The 22,880-nt window shown below is 42.5% G+C and overlaps 1 long non-coding RNA gene across 1 annotated transcript; it reads right to left on the bottom strand.

The window, feature by feature from the left end:
* Positions 1-16,695: 16,695 nt before the first annotated feature.
* LOC117063308 lies at positions 16,696-22,639 on the bottom strand. The gene is made up of 3 exons (XR_004428860.1): positions 22,427-22,639; positions 18,100-18,224; positions 16,696-16,952 (listed from the first exon to the last, which is right to left on the bottom strand). It is a non-coding gene; the product is annotated as an uncharacterized LOC117063308 (long non-coding RNA).
* Positions 22,640-22,880: the final 241 nt, after the last annotated feature.

The raw sequence follows: 22,880 nt of genomic DNA, 5'->3' as shown, positions 1-22,880 counted from the left end.
CCTCGGCCTCTATTCTTGCGCCCACCCTGAGTAGATGCACCCCTGTGCCTTTCCAAGAGAACTTCCCCTGCTTGTAGCCACCAGAGAGTTCAGATTCCTCCTTTGGGATCGCTGGCATCCCACTTTTCTCCCTGAGACCTTTCCTGACTTCACCCATTGCAGTGAGTCTCCCGTACCCACGGTGAGGCAAACTTGGCAGCTTGTCCTTCATCCAGCTGCACTCACTACACTCCTCTGTAATCATTCGTTTCTTTCATTCTCAAAGGAGCTGATATCTTCAAGGGAGCCAGAAGCGGTTCTCAGTCAAGGGAGGCTGGAAAAATTTTGTTCTTTTTATTATAAATCACAGATATGCATATAGTACACAAATACAGTATATCTGTGGTATTAAAATTTCACAGGTTGGAGAAGGGAAGATTTTGAAAAAATGTCTACCAAGGCTCCTTAGAGGCCAATAACTGAGAAATACTGAACTGATTTGTTTGTATGTCTTCCTCACCAACTGGAGCATGATCCTCTGTGAATCCGCAGGGCCAGTGGAGTGCCTGACACATGGAGTGCTTCTGAAGAAAGCTGAATGCATGCACACATGAATGAATCCTCTCAATACTCCTGAGGGGTGGCATTGCTGCCCCATTGGGAAAGATGAGAGAACAGATGCTAAATGCCCCCCTCCAACACCATCAAAGTCCCAGAGTTAGTAAGTGTTGCAGTAGAAACATTTTACATTCAGAACTTCTAGACTTTAAACCCAATACTTTCACACCTTACTTTGGTGTAATTGATAGAATTTACACAAAAATAGGATAATATATTTACCAATTTGCCTTATCCTTCAAGAATGTTCTGGTTGGAATATCCTAAGTCAATTTGCGTATTCCAGAAGAACCTTAGGAAATCATGCCTATAGTCATATAGACTCCAGCAAAAATGCCTCAGCACCACAATGAGTTTTGGTGGGAATGATGGCCTAATGAGGTGAAACTGTAGCCACCCACTTAACTTGTAACTGAGCCTTGCAGTTAATCCAACTAAATTAAATTTTATAAAAATTCAGCCTTAAGCCTCTTCTATGTACACAACTGAGCAGCAGAGGGCCATTTTGCCCTCAGGAGGTAGGGTGGTAGAATAAGAAAAGAATATAAGCAATTATAATGCAGGATTCAACAAGATCACAGTCCTGAGACATAAATTCTAAGCCAGGAGATGAGCCACAGTCGGGAGATAATGAGAGCGGGAATGTTCCTAATAAAGATACTCTCCCTGTTGAAAGCCAAGCAACGTGACATGTATAAAATGGTTTTATGAGTAAATTTGTTGAAGCAGGAGGAGTTGAGTAGCTGAAACCAGTGTTCTATCCTTTCCAGGGTCATGATGAGGTTTAAAAGCTGATTTATGAGTCTGTTTGTTTAATCAAACTTTCCTTATTTCCCACTCCTGAGCTTACGAGCAGAAGCAAAGCAGTGAGAAGAATCCCTGCTGAGCAGAAGTTCATCCTCCCAGGACACAGCCTTTTGCTTTTAAGCATAAACACTTCATATAAAGAAAAAGTGCACTATCGTAAGTGACCAATTGAACGAATTTTCACTAAAAGAACAAACCCTGTAACCACCACCCAGATGCAGAAATGGAATAGTACCACATCCACAAAGCTCTCCTGGTTATTCCTTCAGTCTCTACCTCCCCTTGCAGGTTACCATAGATTCGTTGTGCTTCTTTTCTAAGTTTAAAGAAATCCAACGATACACTAGATACTCTGACTCTGACCTCTTTTGCTCAGTAAATGTCTGTGAGATCCATCAAGCTTACATGTAGCCATACTTTGTTCATTCTTGTTGCTGAAAGAATTTCATTGTATGGATATACCACACTTACGTGTCCATTCTACCGTGGAAATTTGGGTTGTTTCTGCTTTTTTATTATTATGTATGGTGCTGCTATGAATGTTCTTCCTACGTGTCTTTTGATAAGCATATGTACTCATGTATATCTAGGAGTGAAAATGCTAGGTCATGTGGCACGTGTATGTTCAGCTTTAGGAGATCCTGCTGCGTAGATTTGAAAAGTGGTTGTAACAACTATGTACTAACACTGTATACTAACTGGGTAAGAGTTCCAAATACTACAAATCCTTGCCAACACTTGGTATTGAATGTCTTTTTCATTTTAGCCATTCTGGTGGGTTTGTTTTTGAAGTTCATGATTTTAATGGGCATTTTTCTGAAGAGTAATGGAATCAGAGGCAGCTTTTTATGCATTTATTGACCATTCAGAGTTCATCTTTTGTAAACTCTACAAGTGTTTTGCACACTTTTCTGTTGGGGTATCTATCTTTTCCTTATTAATTTGTAGGAGAGCTTTGTATATTTGGATACAAGTTTTTTTCTCAGATATATGATTCACAAGTATCTTCTCCCAATCCATGGCCTTATTTTTCACTCTCTTAATGGTGTCTTCTGATAAACAGAGATTCTTATTTTTAATGCAGTCTAATTTATTTTATGTCTAATCAACTTTATGTTTAGTACATTTTTTGTGCATTTATGAAAGCTTTGTCTTTTCCACTACCGTGAAGATACTCTTCTGCATCATAACACCAAGTCCCATCCAAGAGCACAATTTATACTTTTACTAATTTAAGCCTTTTTTTTCTTTAGGAGGTATAATTGACAAATAAAAGTTGTACATATTCAAGGTATAGAATGTGATGTTTTGACATATGTATACATTGTAAAATAATTGCCACAATCAAGCTAATTAACATATCCACCGCCTCACACAGTTACTTTTTTTGTGTGTGTGATGAAAATACTTAGGATCTACTTAGGCCTTCTTCAATTTATCTCAGTAATGTTCTCTAGTGTTTAGTATAAAGATTTTGCACATCTTTTGGTGGATGTACATGAAACTTTGAGCAAATACCAAGTACCTATCTTTCAAAATTGCAAGAGATATAAAAAAGAAATTTTGAAATATGTGTGCTGACTTGAAAATGCTTTGGTACCATAGTAGAACTCAATTGCAGAAAAATAAAAGTCTGAATGTTAATGAAGTCATCATTGTGTGATGGTAGGCAATGAGAAAAGAAAGAAGCAAGCAATTGAAGTGAGCTGAAATTGTTGACAGGGATGCCTCACAGAGGATCTTGAAGATTTGAGATGAGCTTGAGGCAGGAACGGAAGTTAGAGAGTGGAATGGAAGGAAGTATTCCAAGAGGGGAAACTGAAATGAGTCAAATGTTAAGATTAGAATGAACTCAGCATGTCAAGGGATTAAGAAGATACTAGTTGACTAAAATGTATACTCTGATTCATGAGTTGGGGGAGATAAGATAATGCCTCGTGCTTAGAGGCGCATAAACAAAAGAAGGAAGAGTTTCAAGTCCACCTTGGTGGTGAAGTTTGGTATCCTGGCCCCTGGAAGGTAACTCAGCAAATATTTACGTATCCTTGTTTGACACTAACTGGCAATCATATGGCTGCTTTTAACAACTTCCAGATAGGAACTGATAAGGACTCTTACACTCACACTTGAACCAGAGTACCTATCCAAGAAGGCCTCTAATCTGGAAATGAAATATGTTTTATAGACTGTATAATCCAGACAGCCTTTCATAGTAAGCCAGTACTCAAGGACCAGCCAAAAGGCTTAGATCCAGCACCTACCACCAAGTGCTTCTGAGAGGGCTACAGTTGTAACTACTCAATGTCCTATCAGCAACAACTGGACTTCCTAGAAGCAATGGAGCTAAGGTTGGCCTTCAAATCTTAGATCACTGAATAGGTTTTTGTTGCCCTATTTCCATCCCAGCTGGGACATAGTCTTGCCAATAGCAAAAAAGAAATCAGCAGTCCTGGGCAGGTCTGAAACACATGGAGGCAGGTCCTCAGGCCTCCTAGGAGCTAATGGAATGAGTAAGGAGTGGAATACTCAGAACTGAGTTCAAATGATAAGATTCCTAATGGGATATGAGTATGCATTTTGCCAAGATTTAGTCTAATTTTGGAACTCAATTGGAAACTTCTGAACGTCATGTTCCATTTGGCTCTGGCAAAACACAGTTCTGCATTGCTTTGTGTTTATTTTATCCCTCAAGATCAGAGCATAATTTACTTGTAGCTAGAATTTTGTGTTGAGTACAAACCTCCATTTAGAAAAACAAGCTGATATATATTTTTTCCTTGTGGGTCCCTAGGGGGGAAAAAGATGTACACAATGGAGAAAGGTTCCACTAGAAAAAACATGCATACCCAATATAGAAATTTTACGCAAACAGAAGCACCCAGAGGAGAAATATTTTATAAAGCCTAAAGTATGATGAGTCCTCAAACTTGGCATAAAGTAGTACAGATTAGATCCAGAAAATCCTCAGGACTCTCCTACACTTAGACAGAACAACATCTTCTCTAGCACCTCCTCCTTGTGAAAATTTCTTACCATATTTAAACAAATATTTTGAGAAGATATATTATAACTTCCCTTGGAATTATGTCCTCCAACACTTACAATAAGGATGCTTCCCTATAGGTACCATTCCCATCTTTATCTCATGTTTGGTTTACTCTCAAATGAACATCTTGGTCTTTATTGGTACAAAACCAAATTCTCCTATAGCTAAAGTACACTGGGGCCTACAATAAGACAAAAACCAAAAAGAATTGAGGATAAGATTGTATTTATCATGACTCTTTCAGAACTCCAAATCAAAATAAACAAAACAAAACAAAAAAGATTACTTATTGACTCATGTAGCTACACAGTCTTCTTCACCACCAAAGACCTCAGGGAATGACTCTGATTGGCCCAGCTGAACCATGTACTAAAGTGTGGCCCAACCACTATGGCTGGGCCTAGGTCACATGCCCACATGGCATGTGATCAGGGAAAGTGAGTATATTTCCAGAAGAAAACAAGATTGTAGATGGCCACCTAGGGAAACTTGAAAAAAGCAAAAAGAAATGCTCTTACAAAGCCTTGAAGCTAATGTTAGGATTTTAGAGAAAGCATTATTTCTTTGAAAAACACAAGGTGTCAACAAAAGAGGATGCCATCACCATCAGTGGTGCACTAGCACTAATTATCCATGAGATCTGTTCTAGAATGCCACAGTTACTTCCACCGTGGACATCTTAGGGGAACAAAAAAGGTAGCATACCATAATGACTAAGGGCACAAACTTGGATTCTAATAGACTCAAATTCATATCCTAGTAGTGTCACTTGTTGGTTTTGTTATATGGGCAAGTTACTAACCCTCTTTAAGTATCAGTATTCTAACTTCATCATCATCATTATTATCATCGTCATCAAGAATGCCTAGGAACTTCAAGGCGAGAGAGTTTTGGGATGAATGATAGTGATGATGTTCCATTCTACCATCTTTCTGGAATAAGAAACATCTCACCATATATCGTCTCCACTGATATGCAACCCTATCCCTTGTGTTAGATATATTTGAAACCTCCCTCTTCCACTTTCCATAATTTCTCTTCTTATCCACTGAGGCATGAAATACTAATATATCTAGGTAGGAAAAGGAAGATAATGGTACCCTTGATATTTGATGTAGCCTTTCCAAAAGAGATTTCACAGGCAATTGAGGTCCAGGAAATTGCAGTCTTAGGAGGTGTCTATGCTATGAGCAACAAAGGATAACTCCTCAGAGGGATATTAAAACAGTTGACCAACTTCTGGAACCAATTGGCAAAGTAATATATAACCCCACTAGACTATGTTGCAAAGGATGCAACTGTAAGGACACATAGGGAAAATTGGAGTCTTCAAAAAAATGTGCTTCTACCTCATTACCTCTATTATATCTTACTTCTCATCAAACTTTCAAGTGAAGGCTCCAGAAAGGGGGACTTCTTAACAAAGACTGATTCCTTCACGTCCACTGCAGCTGTCAGGAAGCCTGTAGCCTGTAGATTTAGGATACAGAATTTTTTCAATTAAGAAAAAAAGTTGGGGACAGGAAAACAGGTTACTCTTTGAGATTGTCCTCCATGCTGTAATCAATGTCTATGATACCAATGACTCAGGGTTCAAAGTCTTATATTTTAAAAGAAAAAAATTTCCTATTTTTTTCCTTTTAATTGTGAAAGGCAGATAGAATAACATATGTATATAGAATGGATCCTTGGAAAGTGCTACAAATGATGCCATTCTCTCTCCCCCCAAAATATCTAATGGAAGCAACGTATTTTCCTCACACCACTTTTATAGATTATATAGTCTGTCAGAAGTGTTGTAGAAGCCAGAATCTGGGTTTTCTTTGGATTCAAAATGTAGTGTTAGGTTTCCTTTCTATTAGAAAAACAACATTTCTAAGCAAAAATGGGCTTTTATGCATGGTGTTCAAGGTAATTGCCATGAGAAGGAACTCAGTTAAGACGTCTTGCTTTTCAACACTGTAAAATCAACATTTTTCCATTTTCTTAAGCACTCTTTACACCCATACCTGTAATGGTGGTTTAGTATTCTGTCCATATCAAACTTGTGTGCTCACAGTAAGCATTGCTCTGTGAAACTCATATATATCTTCAGTCACAATCCATTTCTTCTTGTGTGTTGCAGTCTTTAATGCATGGAAGCCACATATTGAGGCCAATATTATCTTATCTTCAGATGAGAAATAAGCTAAGGCTCAGAGAAGTTAATGAAGTCAGTGATTTATATAGAGTTACACAGGTAATTAGTGGCATTAAAGTGACAAGAAGATTGTAGTTTCTAGATTTTGTTGTTTTTTGTCTTTGTTTATGGCATTATTACAGTGCTGGACTTCTCAGAGTAAAATAGCTGCTGTAACAAATGAGTCCTTTGATGCCCAATGGTTTAACACAATAAACGTTTATTTATCACTCATGTGACAATATGATGTGGGTTTTCAGCAGGCGATGACTCTCCTCCATACAGTGTCTCAGCGACCCAAGTCCTTCCAGTTGGCGGCATCACCACCTGAGGGTAGTGGTTCCCAGCAAGGGGTGACTTTGCCCCCTGGGACATATTTGGCAATGCCTGGAGGTATTTTGATTGTCACTACTTAGGGAGATTCTCTTGGCATCTAGTGGGAAGGGAGCAGGGATGCTGCTAAACATTGTATAGGACACAGGATGGTCCCTACAACAAAGTATTTTTTTGGCCCAAAATGTTATTGGTGCTAAGGTTGAGAAACGCTGCCCAAGGGACATGTTATCTTCTGTGTGTAGCCAGCTAAACTGTAAGAGAGGGAACTGATTAGACCGAGCCACTTTGTAAATGTCTTGGCATGGATCAATACTAGTCATGAAACTCCCTCCCAAATGCAAGAGGGGTTGAGAAATTAGTTCGAGGGGGCAGCTGTTTCCAGCAACAACTCTTCTTTAGGGGAGCAAGAACTTTTGGTGAACAGCTAGTCAGTCATCCTGTCATGGTCGCACTGGTAAAATTTGAACCATATATTTGCCTGCTTGCTCACCACATTGCCGAAGTGGGGCTAATAAAACTGATAAGAAATAAACAGCCCTAACCTCCTCCTTAGGTTCCAGATTCTTCTGTCCAGTGTCCTACTAAACACACTGTTAAGTGTCAAAAACAACACAGCCAAATAGAACTTTTTATCTTCCTACCAAAATTCTATCCCTCTCATCTTTCCTCTCTCAGCAAATGACATTAGTCTAGTCTCTTCCCGACTTTCCTATACCCCCATTCAAATATTTAGCAAGACTTCCTAGCTCTACCTGCAACATATGTCCCTACAAGTATGACCATAGACCACCATCTCTGGCCTGAACTATTGCCATGACCTTCTAATTGGTCTCACTGCTACTTCTCTTATCCTATTCATCTATTCATCCATAGGAGCCAGGGAGGTCTTTATAACTGTAAAGAAGATTATTTCTTCATAGTTGGTGCCAGCTCACTCTCTTGGGTGGCTTGGCACATGCCTGAGTAAGATTATGTGAACCCGTTCACTTCACCCATTTTTCCTCTAGAGATGGCAGACTCCCTCCATCATGCTCATAGGTCCCTAGACCTGTTTCTGGCACTGTTTTGGCGGTCTTTACATTCACCGTGGTCACTTTCTGCATACCTTTCTGGGTATGTGGAATGCACTGTGAAAGCAGAGTTAATTTGGCTAAACAGATAGGCTAATTTGTATGAATATATCATCCCCACTATAATCTATGAAGCCCATCTCTTTCCAGCCTCTTTTACTTCACGGCAGACACGCTGACATGCTCTCTGTCCCTCTGCCGTGCCAGCTCCTCTGGGTCTCTGACCTCCGTGTTTGGTGTTGCTTTTCCCTTTGGAAAGGGACACTCTGCCCAGATGCCCACACAGTGCCTCCTTCTCACCACTCCAGCCCCAGGCGGAGTGAAAGGGAGGACACTCCTGAAGATGCTGCCTCCACGAACCCCCATCCCAGCCTCGTTTCATTGTCTCTGTGGTATTTACCACCCTCTGGAACTGGAGTGTATTATTTGTTTGTTAATGCACTATTTCTTCCCCAACTAATGGAAGCTCTATGAGGGCAGAGCTTTGCTCGTCCTGTCCCCCGCTGTATCTCTGGCTCTAAAGGAGTGCCTGGCATGTAGTTGCTAACAATACACAGTCAATACATAGTTGTTGAATCAATGAATGAATAAGAGAATATCAGTGTCCTAGGGGACAAGGATATGGAGAATATGAGATTTTGCCCTAGCTCTACAACAGATCTCCTGAAGTTCACAAATCAGTCACATAGAGCACACTCCATTCCTGCCCCCCACCAACCTGTTTTGTCATTCAGAAAAAGAGCTAACCACAGAAACTTCCTGGGAATATGTAGATAAATCTTCAGATTCTGCAAAGAATTCTCCCTAGAGCCAGCAGATGGCTGTCACTGGTGGGTCACTTCAGAAACCTTTGTGTTTTATGTGCACACAAGTGACCTGTGACATGCTCTCCTAGGACCTGTGCATGCAATTGCCATTGCTTGGGAGAGAACTGATGGCCCCATTTGGAAGAAAAGTTGTTTTGATCCTTCCTGCCCCACTCCCTACCTAACCTCTCATTCTCTTCTTCTCTATCATATTCAGGCTGCCCTCTCATCTTCACTATCAGCCAAGATAATCTGTACTTTTGAAAACTGTCATGATCTGAAAAACAGGTCTCCCTGGAGGGCTCTGTGGCTGGCCAACCAGTTGCATCCCTGGGATGGAGATGCCATCGGCACACATGCATGTCTGGCAGCAGCCTTGCCTTTGATGTGTCCATCCATCCATCTACATTGTCTTTTACAGATTAATTTCTCCATTCCTTCAATTAACAATTACTAATTGAGAGCCAAACTAGGCTTGCAATTGGATACAAGCAGAGGAAAATTCACCTTGAAGTTAATGAAGTCGAAGCTCCAGAGCCTATGGTCACATGAGTTTTACGAACTTTGCAAAAGTGAAATATTTTAACCGTAATCAGCTAAGGTTATCTCTTCCATTGTGACGTCCTCTCCACCACACTGGCAAGTCCCTTGTGTGGGGTTGCTTTGGAGTCGCCACTACAGCATTTTTGGAATTCTGCTGAGGCCAAGTTGAGTTGGAGATATGTTTAGTTTGGGCTTAAAGGATAAACAGTGTTTACATGGTTCACAGTCACCTCTGTATATAGTTAAGTCGCTGCTGGCATGGTGGTATAGGAATTGCTTCTAAAAATACTCCTATAACTCGTGTCAACTTAACCAGCATCATGATTTGGAGGCACATGGACAGAAGTCGAATCATGATATAAATGGGTTGCTGTGCAGAATCTGGCCCTGAAAATATGTGGGAAATGGAGGATCAAGGTTCAAGATTGTGGAGGCAGATACTGGTCTGTGGGAATTTCTCCATCATCAAAATTACAAGCAGAGATTTGAATGTTCAGGAACGTGCATTCAAAAGGAAAATTCTCTCTGTCTTTTTAGGGCACAAAAATATAGTAGCGCTAGCAATAGCAGATTGGCCTTATGTCAGTCACATGTTTATGTATTCAACTATTTAATTTAAAATGTAAAAGAATTTTTTTGGATCAGCCATGTTAGATGGGTTGATTAGAGGAGACTGCATTATCTTTCTATCGTTTCTTCTTTAAAATTGTCATCCTATGAAGAGGCCATCAAAGAGTGTGTAGCCAAAACGGTGTGAAGAGAACAATAGAAGTATGTCATACAGAGGTGTGTCAGGAAGTTAATCAAAACAGCATGCTACGCTTCTGGATTTTTGTGCTGTTTGTGGTATTTGTCAGCATTTTAAAATTTGTACTTTATTTTGAATTTTTTTCCTTATTGTGAATAAATATTTACTTTTCTTAAGCGAGGTCCCCACGGTTGGTCAGCCTCATGCCCCAGGAGACCGGGCTGGCTCCTGAATATAGATACAAATGATGTGCTTCTGGTCATTAAAGAGCTTGCAATAAACATTCAACAAGTACCACATAGAAAAGGCATAGAAAAAAGTAAGAAATGATCAGAGCACATTTGACTTTCCTATCTTCCAATCCTCCTAAATCCCTCATCCCTCCTAAAAAATTCTCTAAAAAATTGGACTGTTTGTGTGTTTGTTTGTTTGAGACAGAGTCTCGCTCTGTCACCCAGGCTGGAGTGTAGTGGCTGATCTCGGCTCACTGCAAGCTCTGCCTCCCGGGTTCATGCCATTCTCCTGCCTCAGCCTCCCAAATAGCTGGGACTACAGGTGCCCACCACCACATTCCACTAACATTTTGTATTTTTAGTAGAGACGGGGTTTCACCTTGTTAGCCAGGATGGTCTTGATCTCCTGACCTCATGATCCGCCCACATCGGCCTCCCACAAATTGGGCTTTTAACATTTATCCTCAAGATGAAAATGAAGGGGCTAAATTATAATGCTGAAGTATAGGTCAAATATGGCAACTCTCCTCTTCCCCCTTAGCCAGGATGATAATGAAAAAAGCCAGCAAGTGTGACCAGGCTGAATGACTCTTGACCAAGGTGTCTTCTCGGGGCGCATGCTGACAGGTTGTAAGGGGGCTCCCAGCTGATCTCCCTGGGTCAGTCACTCTGAAAGCTGACAACAAGTTGGAAGCTGGAAGACGCTGAGTGCAGTTGCGGCATGCCACGCGTGGATCTCTCTAGAAGCCAAGTGTCCAGGACCTTTCTTCCTTCCCTGCTCAGACCACAGTAATTTTTCTCCTGGTTTCCAATCACTCAGTGAGGTTTCAACTTGGGAAACTGCACATTGAGGGGCATGCTGCCTACCCTGCCCTTTAAGCTTCCACCGAGTTGTTTGCATACCGTCGAATGGAGCCAGCTCGCCAACTGACCGCCGACTGTGGCTACCACCCCGGGAAACAAAATGAAGCACGTCATAGTTTTCCGACAAAAGGTAATCAAAGATGTGAAAGGATCACAATCGGAACAGTATGAGAAGCAGCCAGCAAATAACCATTCACCATGGAGTCGGTGACCTTTTCACTGAAGGCAACAGCTACGACTAAATAGCCTCTTACAAAGAGGGTGTTGCAACTGAAATTCTCTAGGCCTGACTCATGGCTTTTCAACCTTGGTCCAGGCTCCTCTTTACCTGGTGGGAGAGCAGGTTGCTTCTCATAACAAACTCTGGGAAATCCTTGCCCCAGGCCTGCCTCAGAACACAGAACATGCTGCCAGTGTTTTCCTTTATCATTTAAAGTTTGTTTGTGTGCTGGGCAAGGAGACGCTTGCAAGCAGGTTCTTGAACTGGATGGAATGAAAGCTGTAGGGATCGTATGGCACCCTAGACCCACTGCCAAGGCCAAGGGGAGGGACGAAGGCCTAATTGCAGAAAGTGGCTTCAGCTGCTCTCCAAAGCTGTCCTTACTTGCTTGCTGGAAACTTTGAAATATTATTTGTTTCCTGTTTCAAACTTCTGGAGATATACTACCCCAGTACCATGATTAAGGGCAATAGTGTCACAGGGAGGTGGGCTGGGCTCTGTATTTTTCATGTAGGCTTTTCCATTTTTAATTCCATATTGCTTTATAAATGTCTTTTTGTCTGAAGATATCTTCTGATCCCTGCCCCCACCACTCCCCACTCCTGGTTTCTGATGTGAAATGAGAGACTTACAGATGACCAAGTTCATGCTGATGTTTAATTCAGACTCAATGTTTCTCTGAAGTCTAAAATCCTTTGAATCCGATGGGAGAGAAGAAGGAAGTGAAACTGGATAGTGTAAATAATTTGTAGTTAGAGCTGAGATTTATGAGGGGAATTGCCGCACAGAGCTTGGTTTTGAATGTCTCTTTGGGCCCTGGGAGCCACATTCTCCACTTGACTGCACGTATGTCTCCCACCCTTCTGCTGGCACCAGGAGGTGGAGGCGTCTGTGCCCTTCCAGGGTGTGAGAACATGTATGAGGGCCCCAAGAGCCTAGACCCTGGAGAGCTAGAGGAGGATGGGGGTGTTGCTGTATAAAGTAATTGGCATGTGGCTCTTCACAATGAAAAAAAAGAGATTTTGTGGCAGGAAGAAAGAAAAAGAGGAGGGAGGAGAGAAGGAACCATAGATTCTGAAAAACACACCAGGATGACTAGGCCTGGAGGAGTCCAGGGTGGGCCTCAGACCCTCACTTCTTGTCTGGCACCTGTCATTGCCAAAAATGCAGACTTCAGAGTAGGGCCATTTTTGGAGCCATGGGTAAGAAACAGATTTCTGTTTAGGTCAGGCCTTGCTAAAATCCATTTTGAGAAGTTAAAAGATTGAATGGAGCAAGACAAAACTGAAATTCTAGCATCCTTTTCCTCATACACTTTACCCTTTGTTTTATGAAGATATCAGACAAACTGAATTAATGTAACTTTCTTAGAAGAGCACCTGACACACATGGATGCCATGGAAGCACCATTGAATTCCATGCTTTAACTATAAATGATTATTGTTATTATTACTATTATTGTATCTTGACTCTGCTTTCAAAGAGCTGATTTGAACACAACAAGTAGGTAAGGAAATTGCAACCCATCCTCTTCCTTTTCACAGTTATTGCATGTAAGTAGCCAAAACAATAAGCTAAATGAGACTGTGTTGCTGAGATTAGACCTTTCAGGGAAGTAGGAGGCCCACTGAAAACAGGGACAAACCTTGTTGGGTGCTTGTGGGTGAGAGTTGCTGTTTGCCTAGACTCCCTGCCACAGACACTCTAGGGGTAAGAGCCAGAGAGATCTGAGCCCCAGATCTGAACTCTGCACCCATGAATTATCTAGCTGTAGAAATTACTGAGTACCGCTGAGCCACCATTTCCCCTTTTACAAATGGATATGATTAAACCACCACCTCCCAGGAAAGAGGAAAAGACTGAGTGGCCATGTGAGGATCAGCTGACTCCCACCTCTCACAGGATCGAATGGGGTTCTAGCAACCTGAGTTTATAATGGAATAAAAAAGAATAGGGAAGGCAAAATCCACATCAAGGAATGACATACAACCAATTTACTCACAGTTAACTTAAGCATAAATGTATACACATAATCAGTTATAATTAATATCCACATCGAACTAGGGAGTACATGATTCTGGTGTTCTTTCCAATTCCTTCTCAGTGAGGGATCTCAGGAGAGCTTTGTCTATGTGTGCCTAATCCAACAGGAACACCACTGCCCTGGCCCTTTTAAAACCTTCTTTCTTCTACATTCATCACATGGTTCTTTGTGGCCTCTGGTCCTCTCTGTATCTCCCACTAGTATCTGGCCCACGATGGGCCACTTGGGACCATCTAGGACCAGTTTTCTATTGCAGCCAATTCTTAATGCTTGAAGTTCAGAGTTTAAGAATCATCACCATTAACTCTGACCATTGCTGGTCCCAAATCCATTTTCTCTCAGTAAAATGAGAATAGTCTCACAGGGTTGTTCAAAAATAGAATTTAATCCAGTTAGCACAATGCCAGCCACTTATATAGTAGGCATTTTTTATGTCAGCAATCATCATCCTGCTCTCCCTTATTCAGCTACTTGTTAAGGTGGTTCCCAAAGATGCCCTTCAAAACAACCTCCAGCAATTTCCCTTCACATTAAGAGAAGATGGTTTTATGAATCACCCTGAATTTGGCAGGAAAAAGACAACTTTGAAGTGGAGAGTTACAAACAAAGCAAAAAACTAATTCCCTGATGATGCAAAAGTAATCTACTTTTTGCCTACTTTTTCAGTTCCACTTTAAACCCATCCAAGTGTAGTTTTGTTGTTTGATTACTTAATGCCACACAGGTAGGTGCTTCTGGGGAGTTAATTTACCTTCAAAGGGCCAGCCTAGCATCTTTATCCTAAATGTGTAAGGGAACCAACAGAATCTCATTTTAACACATTACCATTCTACTCCTCATCCGAGCTTACTTAAATGCTAAGTTTAGGCAGCACATGGTGGCCCAGATTCAGTTCACACTGTGAAGTAGAAACCAGAAGAAAGCGACAGGTTTGCTATGGATGTGGCATCCTCAGAGTTGGTTTGCAAACCAGCTACTGCTGGGATCATGATGTTTGGGATTACACCCCAGACCAGAGCACAGCAACATGAAGAAGGGGGCAACCTATTCAGTTGTGCTGTAACTGACTTGGCATGAGGTGGTGGGGGTGACTCCTTCAAAGAAGAACTGAACACCATGCATGGATTAAGACTGTATTTAGCAGACAGGAGTACTTCATCCACCAGGAAGAAAAGTATTAAGCACAGGGATGATTTCCCAGATTCTATCTCAGTATGGTCAGCATCTCCTCTGAGATTTTGCAATTTGCTTTTTTTTTTTTTTTTTTGATTCTGTGATCACTGAGCGAGCTTCTGACTCTTATTTCAGTCACTCCAGGCACCTTAATACTCCAAAGGGGTATCTTGGGTCATAGAAATAAATATCTCAGTTACTGGGATGGTAGTGCCTCTCATTTTATAGGAATAAATTCATTTTGTTGCATATACATCAATTTTCAGTGAGTTTAGCATGATTCAGTCTAGTAAGGTCCAAGTTCACTTCAAAACTAGAAGGTTTCTATTAGAAAGTTGAGAACCAAACTTTAAATCAGCATTTCATTTAACTCTATTGTACCTTGGTTTCCTTACCTATAAAAGCATAGAGAAATAACAGCACCTACTTTACATGGTTGTTGTGAGGATTCATGATTTAATAGATACACATTATTCATGTGTATGTATGTATATGAAATGATTTAACATATGGAAAGTACTTAGGATGGTGCTTTTTTTCATAATGACCCACAGGTACTACCCACTTACAAAGAATGTCCTACTAAAAGCAGCCAGCTGTCATCTCTCCTTCCTAAACTTTCTTGCACAACCCTCAAAGAACTTACCTCATTTAGCCACTCCACTGTGAAAACCAGAGGCTTCAAATAAAAGCTACACTGAGAATGGCTTTGGCTTCCTAAGCACATGACTTGTATGATTGCATAGGCCCTGAGTTTGGTTTGATGCTCACCTGTTGCCATTTAGAAATTATTAATAATTTTTCAACAGAGGCCTGACATTTTTATTTTGCACTGCACCCTACATGTTTTGCAGCCAATCCTAGCCACACAGGACCAAAAAACTAGCCTAGTGATCTCGGATAAACTACAGCACCCATACTTCCTTCTGGGTGACTCTGTCCTAGTTCCACAGTATGAGGAGAATGATGAGAAAGGTAGATTAATATAGCCATAGACATAGCCTTGCCAATGAGCAGAGTGGCAGTTTCTTGGATGTGCAGCAACATTTCCAAGCTACAGGCAGTAAGTTCTCTTTCGGAGTCTCAGTAGACTCAAGGAAAACTAAAAGAAACTCTGAAAGTGCCTCCCATCCCTCCTCCTCCACACTGCAATAACAAACTCACTTGTAATTCATTGTAAAATGATCTGAATTCCTCAGAGACATGGAGAAATCAGCTTGGCTTTCAGCACAGGGAGTGACACCAGAACATCAGCCATTGCAGGGAAACAGAGCACAAGGTCACTCTGGCTGAGGTCTCACAATGGAGACTACTGCAGGGGAATGGGGAGGGTGCAGTGGCTTCAGAAAAGCAGCTGGTACCAGCAACCCTTACAGGTGACATGGAAGCAAGAGCTTTGGCTCTGGAAAATCCTTTCACCAGGAGGCTGTCCTGTCTAAGTGTCCCTCTGAGACACCCAGAAGGAACTCCCTGTTTGGGCAGAAGGAACTGTGGTTGGAGTTCCACTAAATTCAGTACTGGGAATTAGAGGCAGAGTGTGTGGAACACTACTGTAAAATGTTCCTCCTTTGAGTTTCCAAGATGGAGTGGTCCAGGGAGAAACGGACTCTACCAATGTTCGGTCCTGTGGTTCTCATATGTATGAATGTCTGTGTTTATACAGTGGGTCTGACTTTGACACCTGCAGCCATAACATCACTTCTCCATTCCCAAGTGAGTTCCTGTCATCTTCTGATTCTCCTCTCTGTGGCCCTGATATCACCATGTAATTTCCCAATGGTTACTTGCCGCTAGGATGTGTGGATGAGCCTTTGGAAACACTGCTGCAAAGCCGCTTGTTGAGAAACCCATCTATGTGTCCTGGCTCTCAATAATTCAGTTCCTTTGAACATGCTGGTTCACTTTGTTCTGATTTTAGAATCTGGAAATGCAGAGCAAGACATTTCTAAGCTGGGAATTTGCCATCCTGTTGCAGGAGCACAGCAGCAGCCCCAGAGAAATATTTTTCAAGGCTGCAGAGAAAACAAGGGCTGGAAAAATGTTTGTTTATTGCCAGCTCTCCCCACAGCCGCTTACATAACAGCCTGTGCTGAGACAGGCTGTCCTGCCCAGGCTCAGAATCAAGAGTCACACTCCTTGGGATGATGACAGAGACAATGTGGGAACTACAGGGCTATGGCCTATGACGTCCAGGAAGGAAAACCAAGTGGTGTGTGGCGATTAGTTCTTTCACAATGAGGGGATGGCTTCCTGGGGTGTTTTCAAGCTTTCGGGTGGTGGCACAGTCTGCAAGACAGGGAAAGGCTCTGTGAACAAGATATGACTAAAGAATAGTCTCTCATTTTCCATTTTTAAAAATAAAACAATGCACACCCAACAGTGCGTGAGCTGAAGGGTAGAGTCAAAAGTTTAGGTATTTTCTGAACTTTCAGATCCATTCAGACTTTCTAAAAGCCACAGACATAAACACTATATCCAAATCTGGGAGCATTTAAAAAGTTTGGACAAAATAGTATACATTTTGTTCAACAGTTTATTGCAAAGAAAAAAAAAAGGGAAGAAGCACACGAAGTTTTTTTCTTCAGAAAACAAACACAAAAAACTAACACTGCTAGGAAAAAATGTGAAACCCGTAGAGAGATCATGCTTAAGGGTTTAAGGGGACAGCTTGCCTCCCCCACGGCTTTACTGAAAAGCAGATGTGATGGGCAGCGTCACAGAGGCCTGTAATCCAGCTCGGCGCAGCAGCCACAGGCAGCCTACACTCTTTCAACAGCCTTCCTCTCCGGGAGACCCAGGGCCTCTTGGACAGTTCCAGGCTTTAAGTGCATATCAAACAAACATTTGCCATATGTTTTAACTTAATTTCTAGGTTAAACGCAGGCCCATTCATTCTCATTCCTTGCTTAACAGCCTTCCTGAGTAATTGTCTATTGACTTTGCTGCTTGCTGGTCATACCTGGGTGTGCATTTGTCTTACACCAGACACACCTAACTCTCAGCCTCTGTAGTCACAAATAAGGGTTCTACTTGTTGCTTTAGAATGACAAGTTGCAACTAGCACAGTGTTACACATAGAAGATACTCGGTATTTTGTTGATGGAGTCATGTCTCTGTCTTGCTTCTTATTCTTCTAGCTTACTTCCCCCACTCCTACTTTTATTTCTTTCCTCCCCCTCTTTTGTCAAAAGGTTGGGCTTACCAGAAAATCCACTGAGTACTTGCTAACCCTCTGATTTTCACCACACAAGTAGCACCAGGTCCACAAGACAGAAAAAAACTCACCTTGGGGACCCAAGGTTGGCCTGGATCTTTGAAAGTGTGGGGTCATGATTTATTTTAGCCAAGTGGAGATCTAAAAAGGAGCAAAGATAACAGGACCCCGCAACTGACCCACTGGATCCTGTATATAAGAACCTTTGTGATTTCTCACTTTGGTAATTTCCTGCCCTCTCTTTCCGCAGGTTCTTCCCCAAACCATCATGGACCGGTTGGACTCTGAGACGAAAAGTTTCTGATCTTTAGTTCCTTCTTCCAAGTTTCTAAAAAGCAGGAAAACTGAGAATGAAAAATTCTAAATTACTCAGGACTCATGGGTTGCCAATAGAAGAAATACATCTTAAACTGGCTTAAGCCTGAAAGGGAAATGTGTTTGTTCATGTAACTGAACCATAACGAAGGATGGTGGACTGAGGGACCTGAAAACACCCTCAGGACTCCCTCACTCTCCTTTGTGCTCCTGTCTGATGCCATCTTCCCAGACCTGCTCACTCTCCGTAAGGTGGGGATGTGGTCATCAGCAAAGTGCACCTCCCCGGAGCTTGTGACCTGAGTAGACAGGCGTTCCCCAACCCACACGGACTGAAAAGTTCCTCTAGGAATTATGTGGATTGGCCCATTCACTATGACATGTTCCCCCTATGCAGCCAAAGGAACTGGGTCTGTTACCAGAAGAGGTGGGAGAGGGGTGCTAGGCAGATTCAACAACAGCCACTACCACATCTGAGGAGGAGACCTCCATGAAGGCCACCAAGTCTGTTAGCAGATATTTCCTCCCTCGGATCGCTCTCCCTATCCTCACAGTCTCATAAGTGAGGATTAAATGCTACATGTGATCTAGGAGATCTTAGACCCTCCACACAAAGATATAGTAACAATCGGCATCCTAATATCCTGGCAGAGAAAAAAATCGGAAAGGATCGTTTGCCTGATTTTTCCATCAATACAAAGAATTAATTAGAGATGAAATTTGTAATGGACTCAGAGAATTAGAGAAGATCTAAGGGAATCTAGATGATTTCCTACCCCTAACCAGAGCCTGACAAAAAAAGGTGAAGGTCTATGGCCATCTTGTATTTGGTGTGAGGCTGGACAAGGAAGCTCCGAAGGTCCTTTAGACTCTGAGAGAGCATGAGTCTGTAAAACCCTTCCAACTTGAAATTAGTTGATTCCTTCATTAAATTGTCTGGGACATTCCCCCACTCCCTTCACTCTTATTAGCTGATTTTACTGACCAATAGGCCTTGAAGTTGGTGGTTCCATCTAGATGTCTCACATCAACTCCCCTTTTGCAAATTAAGCCCATACCCTGAAACAGGGGAATTCTCAAGCCATTAGAAACTAGAGAGTCAGCCAGGCATGGTGGCTCATGCCTGTAATCCCAGCACTTTGGGAGGCCAAGGTGGGTGGATCACTTGAGGTCAGGAGTTCGAGTCCAGCCTGACCAACATGGTGAAACCCCGTCTCTACTAAAAATAGAAAAATTAGCCAGGGGTGATGGCATGCACCTGTAATCCTGGCTACTTGGGAGGCTGAGGCAGGAGAATCGCTTGAACCTGGGAGGTGGAGGTTGCAGTGAGCCGAGATAGCACCAATGCACTCCAGCCTGGGCAACACAGGGAGACTCAGTTTCAAAAAACAAAACAAACAAACAAACAAACAAAAACTAGAGGGTCTCCTCTTAGTTCTTAAACCCTCTTAGCCAACATTTGTGAGCCTCTTTTCTGTATGTTTTGGCATCTTTATCCCTTTCCTTTGTGTCTTGACCAAATTCACCAGATCATGACTCAGAACAAAATCCTGAGGTTGAATACAAAGGTCTAGAACATCTTCAAATTAACTTTTTCTCCTCATACAGAATTAGAGAAATTGAGAAAGCAAGAGAGAGTGTGTGGAGTTTTTGTCCTCATTTTCCTCTTTCCTGTAGTAGGTAAAATAATGGCTGCCCAGAGATGTTCACATCCTAATCCCTGGAACCCATGAATATGTAATGTTGTATGGCCAGAGGGGAATTGAGATTGCTATTAAAATGACTTAAAATGGGAGATTATCCTGGATTATCCAGATGGGCCCAATGTAATCACAAGGGTCTTTACAAGTAGAAAGAGGAGGCAGAAGATTAGGTCAGTTCCGTGATACAATGTGAGAAAAGCTCAGCCTGACATTGCTGGCCTGGGAGATGGAAGAAGGGGCCACAAGGGGTACCAGCAGCCTGCAGAAAGTAGAAAAGGTAGAAACAGATTCTTCCCTGGGGCCCCCAGAAAGGGACACAGCCCTGCCAACACTTTGAATTCAGCCTGGTGAGACCCGTGTTAGACTTCTGACCTACTGACTGCAAGATAATAAATGTGTGTTGTCTAAGCCACTAAATCTGTGGTTATCTGTTACAAGCACAATAGGAAATTAATACACTTTCTACTTGTTTTACGTGTGTCCTGAAAGGTTAGGTTCTATAGGATTCCGATTGCTGAGCTATATGGAGAAAGGAGAGTTTAGTCAAAAGAAAAATCTTAGACAAATTAAATTTAACAGAGTTTACTTGAGCAAAGAATAAGTCATGACTTGGTAGCCCCAGAACCAGAATAGGTTCAGAGAGACTCTGTTGTTGCCACAGTGTCAAAGAAGATTTATGGACAGAAAAAGGAAAGTGATGCACAGAAAACAGAACTGAGGGACATAAACAGCCAGATTGATTACAGCTCAGTGTTTACCTTATTTGAACACCATTTAAACAGTTGGCTGGCCTTGATTGGCCAAAACTTGATGATTGGCACAAGGGCAAGTTACAGTCTGCTCACACATCCATTAGGTTACAGCTCACTATGTACGAAGAAACCTTTAGGATGAACTGAAAATATATAAGGAGGGAGCTTTAGGCTAAACTTAACAGTGGACAAGATTTGACTCTGCTACTATGTCACCTTGTGGTTTTGGGTGAATCAGTTTCCCTGGTTCTCAGTTTCCATATCCACAAAACAAGGTCGTTGTATTAAATGATCCCCAAAGAGTTCCCCCTTTAAGTTTAGACATTCAGTATCCTCTCCCTCTTCTTAATGGTGTCAAATGCTCTGGAAGCCCCAGCAAACACCTGAGCTGCCCCTGTCACCGTCCACTGCAGAGTATGGACAGGGAAAGAATGTCCACAGGTTCCAGCTCTTTCAGGACTTGTCCACTGCGAGTGAGGCCATAGGAGGTCAGGGCGGGCACAGCAGCTGCCAGTTCTCTCCACTCAGGAAGAACATACCCGGTGCCAAGGAAGAAGCACTGTGGGGACAGAGATGCTAGAGAATTCTAAAACCCAAGTGGCCATGGAAATCCTCCTAAAGGCAAGGAGACGTGTTAGCTTCACAGGAGAGATGGGCTCTGAATAAGGATACTGTATCCAGAAGTTGGGGTGACAAGAAAGACACCAGATGGGTTATCATGGTGAATGGGCTAGGCTGGAAAAAAAGGTTTTGTGGTGGGCAAAAGGTCAGAAAGATCTGTTAAAACCAGATGGTGGGGCCTTATAAGGTTCCAGGACAAGGACAGGAGGCTGAGGGAATGGCTTGATGAGGCCCTACTGCACTTTGTGCCATGTTGTATGCCCAGTAGTAAGCAGCAGGCACATAATAGGTGCTCAAGACAATAGGTGCTCAGTATGTGTTGGCTGAACTAATAAATAGGTATCAATGTATTTTTAGCAGGACATTGCCATTATCCAAGATGAATTTAAGGAAGATAAGAGGGACCTCCATAGGCAGAGTGGACTGAAGGAGGCAGAGATGGAACATCTGTATGCTAGTCAAGAGGCTGCCAAACTGATTCAGACATAAGGGTCAAGCTGGGATGTTGGGCAGTGCAAACTGAAGGGAAGAAACACAGGTGTCATGAAGACTAAACCATTCCAACTGGGAGGATGTCATTTCCATTCATGCAAATCTCCAAGGAAGGAGACCCACCACCTCATAAATAAGAATGCAATAACCCAGACAGGTCAGCACACCGGAGCAAAATCCTCAGGCAGCCATGGAAGCAAGCATTCAACCAACACCATATTTTCAGTAGAAATGACCACTAATTTCTGCACAGGTATTCTGCCTATAATCAAAGCTAATTCTTAGTTCACCCTTGCCACCCCTAGACTCAACAACTCGAAGTCTCCTAACTGCTTTCAGAGATCCATTCACTGAGTCTTCTCATTATTTCCATTTTTCTTCCCTGATCCCACTCCGTGTCCTCTCTGCCTTAAGTCATTTAACTGGATCAGACCAGGTTTGCTCCAGTCACACTCATCTGACAGGCCTGCTTTTCCTCTAAGTAGCTGGCAGGAGCATAGCTCTGCTCCGGGAGGGGGACCTGTCCTCATGGGAACATGGCAGTTATGCTCCAAGTCCAGCTGGCCAAGAACTCAGACTGTCCTCCCCTGAAGGTTCCCCCACAGAAATCAATGAGAGCCCACCTCCAGACAGTGGCTGGCCTCAGATCCCAGAGGAACTCACCATCCTTTTCCTCTCCATCATCCTCTCGAAGCTTCCCTGTCTCTGCCTCAGCCAAAGTCCAATTGGGCAGGGACACAAGAGTAATTGAAGAAGGCCTTAAGGGATATCAAAGTGCTATTGAGCAAAACCACAACTCAACAGCCGTGCAGGTGCTTCCTGCGACAGGGAGGGAAAGAAGCGTCTTTAGAAAGCCCTAAATAACTCTAGGCAGGGATGTCAGCTTGACAAATGACTTGTGAGAAATAGCCCCGTTGTTCTCTGGTGTGTGATTCATCCGAGGCTGTGCTGGGGTGGGGGGCACGGCCCAACTGTGAGTCCCACCGTTGGTCACTTGGGGCCGCTCTTCAGCTTGGCTCCAGGATGGCTAAGAAGGCACTTTTGTTGGTGGTCTTGACCTCTGTCACTTTGACCTTGTTTTCCAGTGGTTTTATTTAGTGGTTTGGCTGATTTGGTT

Source organism: Trachypithecus francoisi, unplaced genomic scaffold (genome assembly GCF_009764315.1).
Source record: "Trachypithecus francoisi isolate TF-2019V2 unplaced genomic scaffold, Tfra_2.0 Lachesis_group18, whole genome shotgun sequence".
NCBI classification, from domain to species: domain Eukaryota; kingdom Metazoa; phylum Chordata; class Mammalia; order Primates; family Cercopithecidae; genus Trachypithecus; species Trachypithecus francoisi.
This window is presented reverse-complemented; position numbering and strand designations above follow the sequence as displayed.